The sequence below is a fragment of the Phodopus roborovskii genome, unplaced genomic scaffold (genome assembly GCF_943737965.1).
Source record: "Phodopus roborovskii unplaced genomic scaffold, PHOROB, whole genome shotgun sequence".
NCBI lineage: Eukaryota > Metazoa > Chordata > Mammalia > Rodentia > Cricetidae > Phodopus > Phodopus roborovskii.
Genome location: NW_026126611.1, coordinates 34,293 through 52,690, shown reverse-complemented (window position 1 = coordinate 52,690; position 18,398 = coordinate 34,293). Strand labels below are relative to the sequence as shown.

General features: G+C 41.9%; 1 pseudogene; it reads left to right on the top strand.

Moving 5' to 3' along the window:
• The first annotated feature begins 7,651 nt into the window (after positions 1-7,651).
• LOC127237705 (60S ribosomal protein L13a-like) lies at positions 7,652-8,236 on the top strand (annotated as a pseudogene).
• Positions 8,237-18,398: the final 10,162 nt, after the last annotated feature.

Below are 18,398 nucleotides of genomic sequence, written 5' to 3'. Positions count from 1 at the left end.
CTTATGCAGAGTGATTCCAGAGACATGTTGAGCCTCAATACAGCACCACAGCTTCCCCAGGATCCCAGCTCTTCGGTCTGCCCTTCCATCAGAGTAATTGATTTTTCGGTAAGTCTAAGTGTCCTGTGAAGCTTTAAGAGGGCAGGCAAAAGCAGGGACTTTCATATCTCTTTTTTGAGAACAAGAAAATGTTCCTCAGAAAACCCTCAGAATTCTTATGTCTCATTTGCTAAATCTGTATTTTGTGCATTTCTAAAGAAACCACTATAAATGAAAATGTTTCTTAGGGTAGAAGTTAGAATTTACCTTTTTTTGTTTCATGTAAGGGGAGGGTGAGGTTATTTGAATACAAATTTAAAATTGTGTCCACTATTTTGATAATTTCTATGTCCCATGATACGTATACAGGAAAAATATTAAGATAGAGATCCTCAATGCAGTGTAAATTTCACATAATAAAATATAAATAAACAATACAATTAAGATTACAAACCCAGACATACTAAATGACTAGAACTTGAATTTTGATATAATGTAACTACTGAAAGTGAAAAGTAAACCTAACTTTCATAAGAAACATCAGTATTAGTTTGCTTGAACTACCCTGAAGGCCACTGAAATCTACATGACTTTGTGGAATTTGTTGTATCATACTTCTAGAGGATATAAGTCCAAATTCCAGGTATTGTCAAGGACAATTGTCAAGGACAGGTGCTCTTGTAAGGCACTAGAGAGATGTTTTCAGAACTGTCTTCTGGGTACTGACAGTGTCTTGACTTGTGATAGGAAAACACCTGTGTGTATCAGGCTTTCTTGGCCTGCCACCCCCCAAATCACAGCACGGAGACTTATTACTAGTTATGAATGCTTGACCTTAGTTTAGGCTTGTCCCACTGGCTCTTATAAGTCATTTTAACCTGTTTCTCTTCATCTACATTTTGCCTCAGGGCTTTCTACCTTTCTTTCCTGTTTCCTCAATGTCTATGTCTGACTGGCTGGCGGCTGCCTGGCTGGCTGGCCCCAGGCATCTCCGGCTCTTTTTCCCTCATTCTCTCTTATTCTGTCCCCTCAAGCCTAGATTCCTCCTACTAATTCTGTCTGTCCACCAGCTCTGTCTGTCCCTCTTTTGTCTAACTATTGTCCATTCATCTTATTATTAGACCAATCAGGTGCCTTCAGCAGGCAAAGCAACACATGTTTACATAGTTAAACAAATGCAGCATAAACAAATGTAGCACATCTTTGACTAGTTAAATAATATTCCACAACATTGTGTTCACATGTCATTCTCCCTGAATGCACATGTGTCCACATTTCCCCCTTCTTAGGATTCCAGTCACATTAGACTCCACTCTGGCCTTAAATTTAATAATTTTAATCTTCACAAATTCTATTTCAAAGTAAGATCACATTCTGCAATATTGGTAATTATGACTGTAGTGTTAAAACAACTGAGAGGAAATTATTCATCTCCTGACATCTTTATGAGAAAAAGGGATAAAGTTAAATATAAAAATAGATTTTACTTCAAAGAATAGCATTAAATCATGAGTAAACAACCTATAGAATAGAGAAAATGTTTGCAAATCATATGCTTCACAATAAACATGTATCTAAAATATATAAAGAACTCTTATAATTTCATAAAAACAACAATCATGCATTCATTCCTAAACCACTGAGGCAACATAATGCTGCCAGTATGTGTGTAGGTATAAAGCTATCCATTAGAGAATGGCCAGCCTCTCAGAGGCCACACCCTAAGAAAACTGATTCTCTTTCCTGAAACAGCCATAAATTGCCAATAGCTCTTCAGTCAGGGTAGGGGACTACGTGAGCCCATTCCTCATACATCATGGAATTTTGGAAGGCTTGATTTTTTTTGTAGGCCTTGTGCTGGCCTTTTGCATGTAATCACCGGACCTATGAGTCCATGTGTGCAATGGCCCTGCGTAGCCGGGTAATACTGTTTTTCAGCAATCCTCCACTACTTCTGGCTCTTATACTCTTTCACTTCTTCTGATGATCATTGAGCCTGAGAAGAAAAGAGTACAATTATAGATATCATACATAGGTCTGAGCACTATGCATACAATCTCTTACTTGTACTTTTATCAGTTGTGAATCTATATATTAATTACCATCTATTGTAAAGAAAAAAAAAGATGCACTGATGAAAGTAGAAAGCTATACTAATCTAAAAGGGACGATTTCTATTATACTCACCAAACAGAATGAACAGCAATAGGTTCTCCCCTAGAGCCTGTGACTTACCCACCCAGAAATTTTTGGCCAACTAACAGATATAAGATCCATCTTTTGGAACTAGCCTTAAATGCTAGCAGAAAGTAGTTGTTTGCTCTCAAAATATTATTGCCATTATTGTACCAGGGCATATCTTACCAGGCCAGTTGTTATCTTAACTCAGAGAGTCCATAGCTAGGTAACAATGATAATTACTTTACCTCTCCATAAGTGTGTATGGCACTTTCCAACACTATGAAGTATAGCCAGTAAGGATGACACTTCCAGGACAGTACCAGTTTGATTTCCCTGTGTCCTATGACTCAAGGATAGAATGTCTTCAGTAATGGGGCTGGTCTTACTGTCAAGTTCTAGAGGCTGGACTTATTGTCAAGTTCTAGAGAATGACCAAAAGTGATGACAATAGTCTATTTTGTCTTGGAGGTCTATGGGACACCAGTGACTATAAACTCAGAAAGAGATAACCTGGAAGCTTGCTCTAGTCAGAATGGCCCCATCACGAAAACAAATAAAAACAAATGCTGATGTAGGTGTGGGAAAGGCACCCCTGGGGGGTTGTGTGAACTGGTATAGCTGTTGTGACACTGTATGAGAGGGACCTTGGGATCTTGGCAGATTGGGTCAAAGAAGCCCACAGAGGGTGGTACAGGCACAAAATGCAGACAACTCTCATGTAAAGGGTTTGTGGGGGGGGGCATGAAGAATGGGAGAGCAGAGAGGCCTCATATGAAGAGGCAGAAAGAGAGAGGGAGATTGGTTGGGGGGAAAGGAGGAGCTGAGTGAGCAAGCTAGCAGGCAGGTTTTGCCTTTTTAAAGGGAGGGGTGTATGCATGCTCCCAGAGGACACACAGCAGGCCAGAGTACTGCCTGCATACTGAGTATGGGCCCAGATCTCCAGGGACAGTCCAGAGGTGTCTGAATAACAGTAGCCACTATGGAAATCAGTTTGGGGGTTCTTCAAAAAGCATATATAGAACTGGCATATTTCTCCTGTAGAGATATCTGCTCATCCATGTTTGCTAATGTTCTATTCACAATAACCAGGGAAGAAGCTTCTTAAAATATATACATTTACACATCTAAAATGTTTCTATGGTGGTATGCTATGTAGAGAGATAATGCTTTTCTCACATTGGATAGGCCATTAAACAAAAGCTGTATTATTTATTTGTTTGTTTTATGTTTGTTTGGGGTTTCCTTTTTGTTTTGTTTTGTTTTGGTTTTTTTAATTTTTATTTATTGGTTTTTGAGACAGGTTTTTATACTCCTGGCTGTCCTGGAACTCACACTGTAGACCAGGCTAGATTCAAACTCACAGATTAAAGGTGAGTGCTACCACCACTGTACTTAAAAGTCTGCATTTTATTTGTGGTAATTAAGTTAACTATGGGCTGTTGTATTCTTGGGGGCACAGGACCAGCAGCACAAGACTGAAAAGGAAGCTGTTTTCCAGTTCACAGAGGTCAAATACTGCCTCTGCCACTTGTAAACCTGTGTAGCTGAGCAAGTTGCTCCAAACTGATTATTTAAATTGGATGTCCTGAGGAATTCAAGTTTTGGTGTTGGGTTAGTATCAATCAGATCTTCAGGTAAACTTTATCCACACTAAAAGTGGCCTAGGTAGTCTAGGAGTGACCTGTACAATGGGCTCAGCTTTGGCCATGAAAACAAATCATAAGACAAAGTTTACAAGACAGAAAAACATTTTTTAATGAATGACCACTATCCTAGCTTTGTCCCAGCCTTCCTTTATTTTTGTCATAAAAAGGTATTCTCCTTCCCAAGTTCAACTCAAAACATTAATGATAGATTAGACTTTCCAAATGCAATGTCCTACAAAACATTTATGAAAGGGAAACACAATTTTACCCTAAATTTGTATGCATGTATGTATGTATGTATGTATGTATGTATGCATGTATGTATGTATGTATGTATGTATATCTGTGTATCACCCCCACCCTGGCTGTACACACACAGGTACACATTTATTTACCAGTTTTTGCTTGCTGTGGAGTGATAGGGAAAACTCTAGGATAGTAAGCAAAGTTAAATATCAATTACAATTAGAAAAGTGGCACAGTATAAGGTGATAGACAAGGTTTCATGGAAGCACACAGTTGTAGTTATCGAAATGTACACAGATCTATTATTTTCAAAACTTATTTTGAAATGTACTATTGAACTGGTCTTTCTGCACTTACTATATATTTGTCAGATCAAAATGACAGATGGGCCCAAATAGCTAAGCAGCTTGGTTTTGGGTTTGTTTGTTTGTTTGTTTGTTTGTTTGTTTTGAGAGCCCTTTCTGGCTAGACAAAAACTTCTAGACCTCTACCATAGGCATTGCTGCCACTAATCTGTACTAATCAAATTCTGTACTAATCAAAAACAAAGACAAAAATCAAGTAAACAAAGAAACAACAACAAATCATCTCTAAGTAGTTCAGTCTTTTCAGTAGCAAAGGACTATTTGTTTTATGCTGGAGACAAAGGCTTTTCTCCAGAATCAACATTCCTGCACTGAAGTGAAGATGGATTTTTCTGTTCTGCCTCTCCACATAGCATCTCTGTGTGCCCTCCCTCTGCGTTCCTCTCCCCAGCCTTAAGAGAAACATATATACAGAAGGACACCCCCTTCATCGAACTCTAAAAAAAATGGTTTGTAAGTATTCTTAAAGTTCTCAATATTCTTAGTCTTAATTTATACTTAGAGCAATAACAGAAATAGTTCATCATAACCATACTGCTTAGTTTGAGTCCTAGATTTGTATGTGATATTGAGCAAATCATCAAACCTTTTGTGTCCTCTATTCTCTCCCCTAGACAATGGGGAACCATAGGAATCATCCCCCTAACCTTGCTGTGGAGATGAAATGAACTGAACACTGAAAGGCTGGGTGGTGGTGGGACATGCATTTAATCCCAGCACTTGAAAGTCAGAGGTAGGTGTATCTCTGAATTCGAGAGCAGCCTGCTCTACAAATTGAGTTTCAGGATAGCCTCCATAGCTACACATAGTATTTCTGTCTCAAAACACTTAATTCTATTAGAAAACAGACGGTTTCCCATAGTACTTAGATTCTAAAGTTATAATGTCTCTACATTTCCTTCTAATAAGAAGAATGCTGTGGTGTCTCTTTGTGGAGGAAATAAAGCATTGTCTCCTTATAAAGTGGCTCTCAAATGACATTTTGGATTTGTTTCTTTAAAACTATGTCAGACCACAAACTCACAGAACATATGGCTGAGCCCTCTGTCTTCAGATGAAAAATTTGGGAAGCTTTCCCTGTCTGTTGTAAAGCAGTATGTCCTTGTGATTTAGGACAGTAAGTGTAAGGATTTAGGCATTATGCTGGGCCTGCCCATGTCACCTGGCAGAATGCACTCAGGCATTATCCTGGCCAGCCCAGGTACAAAGGACCCCTTTAAAAGAAAGACCCCGCTCACTTATGCACTTTTTTTCTCCTCTCACTTTCTGCTCTCCCTTTATGCTCTTTCCAGATTTTCCTCTCCTCCACCCCCACCAGGCTGTTCCCCTGGGGCAGACAGGACTTTTCCTGTGTCCTTCTTCTCTTCTGTGCTCTCTGTGTGTCTCTGTGCTCTTTACCTCTTTTCTATTTCCTTCCCCTTCCCTCTACAAACTCACTTAAGCTCTGTCTGGCTGGCATGTTTGTCCCTCCCTCCTCGGTCATCCTTGCCTGCCATGGAATCTGCCAAGGTTCCCCTCATGCTTTATCTTAACAGTTAGGCCACAATACAACTTAGTATTTTTTTCTTTGACTTCTTTCTGGCTTCCATTCTCTCTTTTTGACAACACCTTGAGATTTTACAAGTTCAAAGCAGGAATGACATGACATTGTGTGGTCTGTGATCTATTTCTATATCAAACAGTATTTAATTGGAGTTGAATACCTACAATGAACTTTCCTATGTTGTTACCACTCTCTTCAGCACATGATGCTTCCAACACTCTGTATTAGTTAATGCATATAAGAATATCATCTGATGTTCATGGGACAGGTTAGATAAATGTTTCATTTTATCTAACGCTTTGCTGTCTTTCAAACAACTTTAGCTGCTAGTCATTATTTTTACTGGTGATTTAGAGATGTTTTAGATAAAATAGTTCAATAACTTTCCCAAGCTGAGTCACTAAGAGGATAGGTAGTGTATTCACCTCTGTTTTAATCCCAAACTTGTATTATTTTAATCTATTTGCCTCGTAAAGGAAAGATTATTTGTTCACAGAAACATTGAAAACTATAATCTTCTTCCTAATAAGTTTAGACTGTACATACATTCAAAAGAAAAAGACAGAAGGAATTTTCCTACTGTTTGAAAAATTGGATTCCATTGACAGAGTTATTAATATTCTTCACTTTTTTCCCCAAGTTTTTGAATTTAAACCTACCATGCCTATTTCCTACTCAGCCCACCAAGCCATATGATTTTATAAGGTGGTGTTTTTTCCTTGTCTCAGCCTCCATGTGACACCATATTGTTTTGAGGCCTGTGGAACTGAAGATTCACTCCTCTCTCATTTCTGGCTAAGAAATCCTATGGCACTGATAAACGTCAGTTGAAAGATGTCCTACCAGCTTCTTTCTGTTTGATCTAAATAAGCATGAATAGGAAACAAAGCAACACTCTGAATACAATGAGTACATTACAGTACTTCTCAGATGGAAATAGTTTATAGTATTCAGTGTAAAAGTACAGCTTCAATTCCCCCTATTAAGAAATCTTGAAACCTGATTTATTCTACATATTATTCTATTTCTGACAAGCCAAAATGGAAGAAAACATTTTGTTTCCCAGAAAATATGAAGAGCAATAAATATGAACAACCAGTTCTTGCTCCATTTTCTACCACTCAAACTAAAGCAACAAATGGTTTATGCTCTAGGCTAACACCTTTAAACTCAGACATGACAGTACTGTATCTTTTCATCTTAGATTAGGTGGTTATTTGATACAAAGGTTGCTAGCATGATTTTCTTTCTTTGTTTGTTTCTTTCTCTTTTCTTTCTTTTTTTTTTTTTTTTTTTTTTTTTTTTTTTTTTTTCCGATTTCTGGTCTAAGTCAAATGACTACAAGTTGAGTGAGACAGGTCATGGTGCATTGTGACTTTTGTGAATAGGATGCTGCCGGCCTGGCCTGAAGGGGAGCTAGCTGAGTACATGTTTGTCTGTGTTGGGTGGTGAGGATGAACGCCACGAGTTATCCAATTTAGTTTTTTTAGATATATTCCAGAACTTACGTTTTATATATTGTGTTACAAATTTGAAAATGTTAAGTCTATATACGCACTATGTGTGCCAAAAATATCTCATTGTTAAGTAAGTAGGATTTGGCTCTACAAGAAAGAACCAAATAGTCCTTTCCCAGGCGGCTGCCGAAGATGGCAGAGGGACAGGTTCTAGTGTTGGATGGCCGAGGCCATCTTCTGGGCCGCCTGGTGGCCATTGTGGCGAAGCAGGTACTACTGGGCCAGAAGGTAGTCCTTGTCCGCTGTGAAGGCATCAACATTTCTGGAAATTTCTACAGGAACAAGTTGAAGTACCTGGTGTTTCTCCGAAAACGGATGAACACCAACCCCTCTCGAGGACCCTACCACTTCCGAGCCCCTGGAGCGCCTCAAGGTGTTGGATGGGATCCCTCCACTCTATGACAAGAAAAAACGGATGGTGGTCCCCGCCGCCCTCAAGGTTGTATGGCTGAAGCCTACCAGAAAGTTTGCCTACCTGGGGCGTCTGGCTCATGAGGTCTGGTCGAAATACCAGGCAGTAACAGCCACGCTGGAGGAGAAAAGGAAGGAAAAGGCCAAGATCCACTATCGGAAGAAGAAGCAGCTCTTGAGGCTTCGGAAACAGTCAGAAAAGAATGTGGAGTCGAAGATCAGCAAGTTCACAGAGGTCCTCAAGACCAATGGACTCCTGGTGTGAGCCCAATAAAGACTTTGTGCTAATGTCTGCCTGGCCTGCCTTCCTCCACTGCCGACCAGGGGAGTTGGGGGACTGTAGGAGGGGGGCTTACAAAGCTGTAGCTCTGAGAATGGCAGCCACACCTGGGCTGGGATTTAGAAGTAAACACTGGGAAGTGTACTACTGCCTTGGCCCCTTCAACACTTAACCAGAAAGCAGCTTTGCTTTCTTGCTGCAGGGTACTATTAATAAATTATTTGACTTGAAAAAAAAAAAAGATCCAAATAGAAAATTTGATTTTGGAGTCTAGTATATCATGAGATAGGTGTTTCTTATGACAACACATGACATTTTGCAATGTCAGCTGGAAGGCATCATGAATCAGAGCTATTCTGTCTTAGGTATTATAAGTGGTTCTGATTTAGCTGTCCTATAGACTGGCCCCATCCTTATCCTGAGTAGTTAACAAGGTAGTAGCCATGTGATTCCATATTGAACTTCACCCAACTTGTCCCTTCAGGTAAATTCAGAGTATCAAAGAAGAGAAAAATGGATTAGGCATTATTAATATGTACATTAGAATCTTCTTCAAAATTGGTGTGATTTTTAAAAAGTATGTGTTTTATTTGTGTTTGTTGTTGTTTTGAGACAAAGTCCTTTAAAGTGCCTTTTTGTGAATAGGTAACATGATTGTAAGGTTTTGTTATGGCGAAAGACTCAGTTTGTGCATGAAATTTTGCTATAAAACCTTTCAAATTTTATTGGAACTAAGAAATGAAATTTGAATTTGATCATATGCTGGGATAGGTGGTACACAATTGTAGTTCCAAAACTTTGGAGGTGGAGGCAGAAGGATGAGGAATTCAGCTAAATAGTGAGATCAAGTCTCCTATCGCAAGGTGTTGTGATAAATAAGTGATGAATAAGTGAGAACTCTCAACACAAATCTTGTATCATTAGATCTGCTTATAGACTCTCCCCTCCAAATAGCTAAAAACATGCTTAATTTCAGGTCTTGAAAAACGGAGGGTTTCTGTACTGGTTTCCTTGTTTCAGCACTTACTGTATTGGACTACCTAGTATTCAGTACTTTGTAAAACCATGGGTTGCCTTCCATTTGTTTTATGAATTTATTTATTTTGGGTTTTTCAAATATAAAGGTAAATCTGGTTTTACATTTGCCAGATGGTACTCGCTCCCCGTGTGCAGGACCAGGGCTGGGGGTTGCAGCACCTTGTGCGCCTGTGCAGCCGCAGCCAGTGCGGGTGTGTGTGGGTTCCTGAGAGCCGCGAGGTGCCACATGCCCTTTTTCTTTTCCCGCCTGCCCAGGTCCTTGCTCGTCCTGGCCCTGTCTTCATGTCCTCCCGGTACCATAGCCACGGAGATGATGAGCAGGTGCCGAAAGTGGCTGTAGAAAACCAACAGCAAAGTCTCCCTATTATGTTTAAAAATAGCAGTTAATGGAAAGGTTAATGGAAACCCATGGTTGGTGATGCAGAAATTTAATTAGACTGAATTAATAAATCCATATTTAATCTGAGTAAAGCATTCTGGGGTGACACAATGAGAACAGGAATCAGAAATCAGAAGGTGTATCCAGAAGCAGGGATTTAGCGCCCCTGGGGGCGGAGCCTTAAGTGGCGGGCTTTTTCAGGGTGGAGTCTGAGTTGAGGTGAATCCAGGGGAGGGCCCGCCCCTTCTTTTCACCTGGTCCTGTCCCTCAGGCTTCACTAGCCAATCAGAGCCCCAATCTGACCTGCCAGTCAGATGGGAGGTTTCTTCCAGGAGCCAGGATTTCAGCTCTTCCCCTGAGGCAGTAAGTTCTGCCTTTGCTTTCCCAGAGAGCGCTGGTCAGTTCAGCACCCTCACCATGCTGAGCCAGGGGCTGTCCTTCACAGGGAGGAGCGGTGGGACAAGGTGAGCGAAGGGCCACTCTTTTCTGGAGAGCAGAGGTGGGCTGAGGTGAATTCTTCACAGAGGAGGAGAGGTGGGACAAGGAGAGTGAGTGGCCGCTGCCCTTCACAGAGGAGGAGGAGCGGTTGGCCGAGGCCGCTCTTCACAGGGTTAGTGCTAGTGTCTGCTGCCCCTTTGTGGAGAGACTGGCTGGCTATGAGAGAGGACTTCTGTCCACATGCTTGGCTGCATGTCCAGTCACAGTGACCTAGGAGCTGCTCGTCCCATGTGAGGGCGAGTGTCTGGTCACGGTGAGTAAGGGCTGTAGGTAGAGTGTCTGCCTGAGGCTCAGAAGCCAGCATGTTCGGTTCTCCCTTGGCTAGGACTTCTCTCCTGTCTCTAGGTTAAGGCAGTATCTCTCCATGGGAGATGTGTTTGCAAGGTTCTTTTGTGCACCAGGAATATATCCTGGTTCCACTGTTTGTGGTCGCTTAGACTGCTCAGTCCTTCTAGCTGAGGCCCATGATCAGGGGGTCTGAGTCAGTCCCATGCTTGATTCCCAGCTATCAGTCTGGGGGGGGGGCATTAGCTCCTCCTTGTTCAGGTCAGCTGTCTCTATGTGTTTCTGAAGCCGGGTCTTGTCCTCTCTCTGCATCTGGATTCTAGTTTGACTCAGTGTTTAGGTATGAGTGTTTGCTTCTGTTTCCAACAGGTATTAGATGAGGGCTCCATGATGGTGGATAAGTTAGTTGTTGATCTCATTATCCGGGAAGGGCATTTATGGTAGCCTTTCCATCATTGCTCAAATTGTTAGTTGAAGTCAGTCTTGTAGGTCTCTAGACATTTCTTTAGGTTCATTTTTCTCTTCAAACCAATAATGACTCCATCTTTTATGTTCTCACTCTCTGCCTCTCCCTCTCTCTCTCTCCCCTCTCTCTCTCCCTCCCTCCCTCCCTCCCTCCCTCTCTCTCTCTCTCTCCCTCTCTCTCTCTCCTGTCCTCTATTCCTACCCTGATTCAATCTTCCTAGTCCCACGTGCTTTCCTGTTCACCCCTTCTCTTTCTGCTAGCTCCCTCTCCATTCACTGTCCCCCACCCTCACTTCCATGTGCTCTGTGGAACTTGTCCCTTCCCACTTCTGTGAGGGAAGGGACTTTATTATGAATCTGTTAGAATAAACCTTGTATCCTAGTTCCTCTGGTGCTGTGAACTATAGGCTGGTGATCCTTTGCTCTAGGACTAAAATTCATACATGAGCGAGTACATACCATTTTCCTCTTTTTGTGACTGGGGTACCTCATTCAGGATGGTTTCTTCTAGTGCCATCCACCTGCCTGTGGATTTCAAGATTCAAGTATTTTTTTTTTTTTGTCCACCAAGTAGTATTCCACTGTGTAGATGTGCCAAATCTTCTTTATCCATTCTTCAGTTGAGGGGCATCTAGGTTGCTTCCAGGTTCTTACTATTACAAATAATGCTGCTATGAACATAGTTGAGCACATGTCTTTGTTGCATGAATGTGGATCATTTGGGTTTATGCCTAAGAGCGGGTTTGCCGGGTCCTATGGTAAACTAATTCCCATTTTCTGAGGAATCACCATACTGATCTCCAAAATGGCTGTATGAATTTGCACTCCCACCAGCATGGGAGGAGTGTTCCCCTTTCTCCACATCCTCCTGTCCAGCATAAGTTGTCATTGGTGTTTATTTTTATAGCCCTCCTATATACAAAGGATAAAGGCAATGTAAAGAAGTCAGAGAAACACCTGTTGCAACAGCCACAAATAATATGAAATGTCTTGTGGTAAATCAGTTTTTAGACACAGGGTTTCTCTGTATTCTTTTGGAACCCATCATGGAGTCTCTCTATGGACCAGACTGGCTTTGAACTCACAGAGATCCCCCTGCCTCTTCCCACCACCAACACCTGGCAATAATGACAATCTTCCCAAAAGCAATCCATAAATTCAATACAGTACCCATAAAAATACCAACACAAGTCTTCACAGACCTCCAATGAACAATAGTCAACTTCATATGGGAAAACAAAAAACCCAGGATAGCTAAAACTTTCCACTTACAATAAGGGAACTTCCAGAGTAATCACTATCCCTGACTACTTGCTCTAGTATAGAGCTAACATCCTATAAAAAAAAGGGGGGGGTGGTAGCATCATAAAAACAGATACTTGAATCAATGGAATTTAGTTGAAAATCCTGACATTAATCCATACAGCTATGAACACCTAGTTTTTGACAAAGACGCCAAAATTGTACAATTGGGAACAAGAAAGCACCTTCAACAAACAGTGTCAGCATAATGGATATTGTCATATAGATGAATACAAATAGATCCGTATCTATCATCCTGCACAAAACTAAAGTCCAGTGGATGAAAAACCTCAACATAAAGCCAGTTATGTAAAACCTGATAGAAGAAAAAGCGGGAAATAGCCTTGAACACATTAGACTACTTCCAGGAACTCAAAGGGTTTTGCAGGCAAAACACCAACACTCAATAAATGATAAAATTAGCTTATCAAGCAGGTTGGCCAGAAACTTCACTGTCCGCTCACAGCTGCTTCTGAAACTTTATAATGAGTTGCTACAGTAGTATACCCATGGGTTAGGGTTAGGGTTACATTGTCCTGGAAGTTATCTTGAGTGACTGTGTGGCATGATTGTGATATGCTCCCTGAGAGACCTGCACACCCTATTCATGAGCGTTAAGTTTTCATGAAGCTCTGGGTAGAATCAGGTGCTGCTGAACATGTCTGCCAAATGTTACTAACTGGTGGCAAACTTTGATAACATCGACTGAAAGGTAAAGTAGGTCTCACTATAATTGCTTACTGTGATCACATGAATAGAGGAGGGAGGGATTTTACTAACTTTAATGTCAGTCCCTGAAAATATCTCCTGGGATAGGTGTGGTGTCCACAAATAATCACGTTCTTAATAGCTCATTATAAAATATACCATTTGTTTGTGGGGTTCAGGATAATGTCTGCATTTTTAGCATGACATCTGACATGGCTTATAAAGTAAGAACAGCTGGGCATTTGGAGAACAGTGTCCCATTGCACTAGACAGAAAACACTGGCCTGAGTTGTCCAATGATATTCAGTGACCTGGATATCCTACTATTATCATTGGTCTGAAATACCTTTAGACTTTTGTCACGTAAAAGGGTGAGCATAACTTTCAACAGAGAGCATGTGTGCCCTTCCGTTATTACTAAGGCTGGGAAACATAGGGACTAAGGCGAATGTGGAAGACACTGATGAGGTGCAGTAAATTATTACTTCCACAAGGTGGCACCCTACACCTGGTATGCATTTCCTCATTTCTGCAGGACAAGGACATGATGAACTTTGGCCAGAAGATGGTTGGGCAACACTACACTTCTGTTTCCTTGCATATATTTTGATCATAATCTCCCACTCCCCCAACCAATAGCATAGGAAAACTCAATAATATTGGTTTAAAAGAAAAAAATAGAGAAACACATTGAAAATGACTTATAATGATTTTTTGATATTCTCATAGATCAATTCTTTAGTCTGCAAATGGGAACAAATACAGAAATTTATGTAACTGTCAATACCAGACTAGCCTTTTTATTTTACATATTGTGTTAATCCATTTTTATATGACCATTTTTATTTAAATTGTTATATGAGATAATTCTATTCCAGAAAATGTGTCTGAAGCTCATTCAGAGGTGAGGGCTTCAAGCCTCAAGCAGCAAAACTTTGCGTGACTTAATAGTAAATACTCACAGAATCATTATTCTCTTTTAAAGCCAGAGCAGGACTGGGCATTCATTGTGACATCTGTAAATGATGTAAATAAGACTTCTGTAAATCATATTGTCATTGGTCTGAAATACCTTTATACTTTTGTCATATAAAAGGGTGAGCATAAATCTCAACAGAGAGCATGTGTACCCTTCCGTTATTACTAAGGCTGGGAAACATAGGGACTAAGGTGAATGTGGAAGACACTGATGAGGTGCAGTAAATTATTACTTCCACAAGGTGGCACCCTACACATATATTTTGATCATAATCTCCCACTCCCCCAACCAATAGCATAGGAAAACTCAATAATATTGGTTTAAAAGAAAAATAGAGAAACATATTGAAAATGACTTCTAATGATATTTTGATATTCTCATAGATCAATTCTTTAGTCAGCAAATGGGAACAAATACAGAGATTTATGTTACTGTCAATACCAGACTGACCTTTTTATTTTACATATTGTGTTAATCCACTTTTATATGAGTATTTGTATTTAAATTGTTATATGAGATAATTCTATTCCTGAAAAGGTGTCTCAAGTTCAGTCAGAGGTGAGGGCTTCAAGTCTCAAACAGCAAAACTTTGCGTGACTTAATAGTAAATATTCACAGAACCATTATACACCTCTTTAAAGCCAGAGAAGGACTAGGCAGATACTTTCTGCTTTTTTATAGATGGTATAGAAAGTAAAAGCACAGGTAACATAAATGACTGTAGTTGCTAGGGAGCATCACTCAATAAAATTAAAGCAATGATGGCCCCATTTTCCAATGCTTTAACAAAACTTCTGAAGGACTACACTATAGAAAGTTTATACTAAGACACAAGTTGCTTTTTACTAAATAGTAGACACTTAGCCAGGTGGTGGTGATGCATACCTTTAATCTCAGCACTTGGGAGGCAGAGGCAGTTGGACCTCTGTGAGTTCGAGACCAGCCTGGTCTACAAGAGCTAATTCCAAGATAGTCTCCAAAGCCACAGAGAAATCCTGTCTCAAAAATCAAAATCAAAACCAAACCAAACAAAACAAAACATAAAAAGGGGTAGACACTTATAAAAGGAATCTGATGGATCCAAAGAGATATGTTATTGTTTGGTGGGGTTTTTTGGTGGGGCAGGTTTTCTCTGGAGTTTTGTGTTCTGTCCTGAAACTGACCCTTTAAAGCAGGCTGGCCTTTGCTTGTCTCTCCCTCCCAAGTGCTGGGATTAAAGGCACACAGGTGCTCTGCTGTCAGTCACTGGCTGCCCCAGGGCGAGCCCAGCCCCCAGGAGGAGGTGCCCTGCTGTCAATCACTGACTGCCCTAGGGCGAGCCCAGCCCCAGGGGGAGGAGCTCTGCTGTCAGTCATTGGCTGCCCCAGGGAGAGCCCAGCCCCAGGGGGAGGAGCTCTGCTGTCAGTCATTGGCTGCTCCAGGGCGAGCCCAGCCCCCAGGGGACGGAGCTCTGCTGTCAGTCACTGGGTGCCCCAGGGCGAGCCCAGCCCCAGGGGGAGGAGCTCTGCTGTCAATCACTGACTGCCCTAGGGCGAGCCCAGCCCCAGGGGGTGGAGCTCTGCTGTCAGTCATTGGCTGCCCCAGGGCGAGCCCAGCCCCCAGGGGGAGGAGCTCTGCTGCAGTCATTGGCTGCCCCAGGGAGAGCCCAGCCCCAGGGGGAGGAGCTCTGCTGTCAGTCATTGGCTGCCCCAGGGCGAGCCCAGCCCCAGGGGGAGGAGCTCTGCTGTCAGTCATTAGCTGCTCCAGGGCGAGCCCAGCCCCCAGGGGACGGAGCTCTGCTGTCAGTCACTGGGTGCCCCAGGGCGAGCCCAGCCCCAGGGGGTGGAGCTATGCTGTCACTGGCTGCCCCAGGGCGAGCTCATCCCCCAGGGGACGGAGCTCTGCTCTGACTGGCTGCCCCAGGGCGAGCCCAGCCCCAGGGGGAGGAGCTCTGCTGTCAGTCATTGGCTGCCCCAGGGAGAGCCCAGTCCCAGGGGGAGGAGCTCTGCTGTCAATCACTGACTGCCCTAGGGCGAGCCCAGCCCCAGGGGGTGGAGCTCTGCTGTCAGTCATTGGCTGCCCCAGGGCGAGCCCAGCCCCAGGGGGTGGAGCTCTGCTGTCAGTCATTGGCTGCCCCAGGGAGAGCCCAGCCCCAGGGGGAGGAGCTCTGCTGTCAGTCATTGGCTGCCCCAGGGCGAGCCCAGCCCCAGGGGGTGGAGCTCTGCTGTCAGTCATTGGCTGCCCCAGGACGAGTCCAGCAAGGGGGCAGTGTCTAAGGCCAATGACAAACCCTGGAAGGAAAGATTTAAAAACGTCTACCTGAGAGCCCGAAATCAAGTGTGGCTGCTCAAAAGAAAAGGGTGGATTCACACACCCTCCCTCGCCTGCCAAGACAGGGTAGTCTGTAACCAGCCTGGCATGTGGGTGACCAATCCTTTATCACAGTGCATTTTCTCTTATTTAGTTGCAATACCATTTCATTTTATTTTGTTATTTCACGCTATATCATTATTTACACTTCATTTTAAGTTTATTTTACTAATTTCATCCCATCTTCACTTTTGTCACTTCACTTAATTACTTTTTGTCCTATCGACTTATTCCAGTACATTATTTCACTTCATATCGTCTCCTCGTTTTTCATCTAATTTATATTACATTGTGTTTGACTACATGACATTATATATTATACACGCACACATCACCCCAACATTTAAAATTTTTCATTCCATGTCATTCATTACAGTATTTATTACATTTTATTTTCATTACATTATAAGCAAAATAGAATTCATTAATTTTTTTCTTTTTATCTTTCAGTTGTTTAACTACCAACATTTTGTTGCATTTTCTTGATTTCATTTTATTACAATTCAATCCAATTTGTTACATTAAATTATTCACATTTTATTTGCATTTTGTTTCAGTATTTTTTTAAAAATCGGTGTATTTCATTTACTTCATTTTGTCATTTTCTTATTTTGTCATTTTTTAGCTTCTTTTTGTTGTTTCATTTCATTATTTTTGTATTACATTGGAATAATCTGATGAAATTACATTTCACTCTATTATATAATATTTCATCTATTTGTATTGGATTCCATCTTTAATTTTATACCAGCAGTTCATTTTATTTTATCATATAATTCCATTATCACATTTTCTTCATTTATCTCAATAGATATATAATATACCTTTCATCACTTATTTTCACCATTTCATTATATCTGTTCAATTCAGAGTATTTTATAACAAGTATCATCCTTTCTTTAAAATTGGGTAGTGGGTACCTGTAACCATGATCCAGCAACTTCAGCTACCACAAAGGTTGAGACAGTAAAGCATGCTACCTTCCTTATACACAGGAGTTCCCAGACCAGCCATGGTATCATCACAAGAACTAAAAAAAATTAAAAGCTTGGGTAAGCAGTTTAGATGTCAGTCAGGCAAAGAGCCGAACCCCCACATTATTCTTTTACTCGCAATTGCCTTTTGACAGAGGCAGATAAATAAGAGAAATACGTTGCACTACAGACTTGCGAACTTCATGAATCCACTTTACAGCTTTCTTCCAATGCTTAAATTCAGTGATGTCCACTCGGTTAATTATTGGCTACTAAGCTATTGCATCTATAATAAAGATAACTAGGGATTAATCTTTCTGAAGTGTAAATAATCCCAAGTCAAAGGCTAAAGTGCATGCAAAATAGGTGACAGCAGTCACTGCTGTGGCAGAAGAGGGTGCATACACTGTGTCACTCAAGAGGCAATCAGCTGGGTCTTCTATTGCTAACTGAGAGATATGAGCACTGAAACCATCATTGGATCCAGCTGCTCACTCCAAGATCAAGGAGGACTTTGATAAAGTTCGTCAGAGGAGTGGCTGGGAGTGAGCTCCAGAAAGAACTGGTGGAAAAGAATTGGAGAGAGGAGGCACCTCCGGAGTGGTTTGCTTTTTAGTGCAGGAGAGGTTGGGTGGCTGTAGAGGGAAGTGGGAAAATCATCAGAAACCACAACACAAGGGGAATACCTTTCCCAGAGCTGAAGTGCTGGTCTCTTTTGAGTTGAATGAAATGGAGAGGTCAAGGAGTCCAGGGAGCAACAGGAATTATGTGGTGTGTGTGTGTGGGGGGATCCCCACTCATTTCATCATCTCATTCAATCCAGCAGGAAAGATGGCTCTGGGTAGGGGTGAGGGGAAATAAAGAATTGTTTGGGGGCAGGTGCAACTGGAGACATTTGGGATCTATTGCCTATGTCTACTGATCTTCAGCTGTGCATGGGAACCTTAGGTGAACTAATGTTCTCACAGCTGAATTCTCAGCACCTCCTTGCAGTGCAACCAGGCTTTACAGGGGTGAATGCTGGGACCTGTAGTTCAGAGCCTCCCTCCCTGTGGGAACGACCAGGGCTGGGGCTTGCAGCGCCTTCTGCGCCTGGGCAGCAGAGGTCAGTGTGGTAGGGGGAGGTGGGTCCTGACTGCAGTGAGGCACCACAAGCCCTTTCCCCTTTCCTGCCTGCCCAGCTCCTTGCTTTT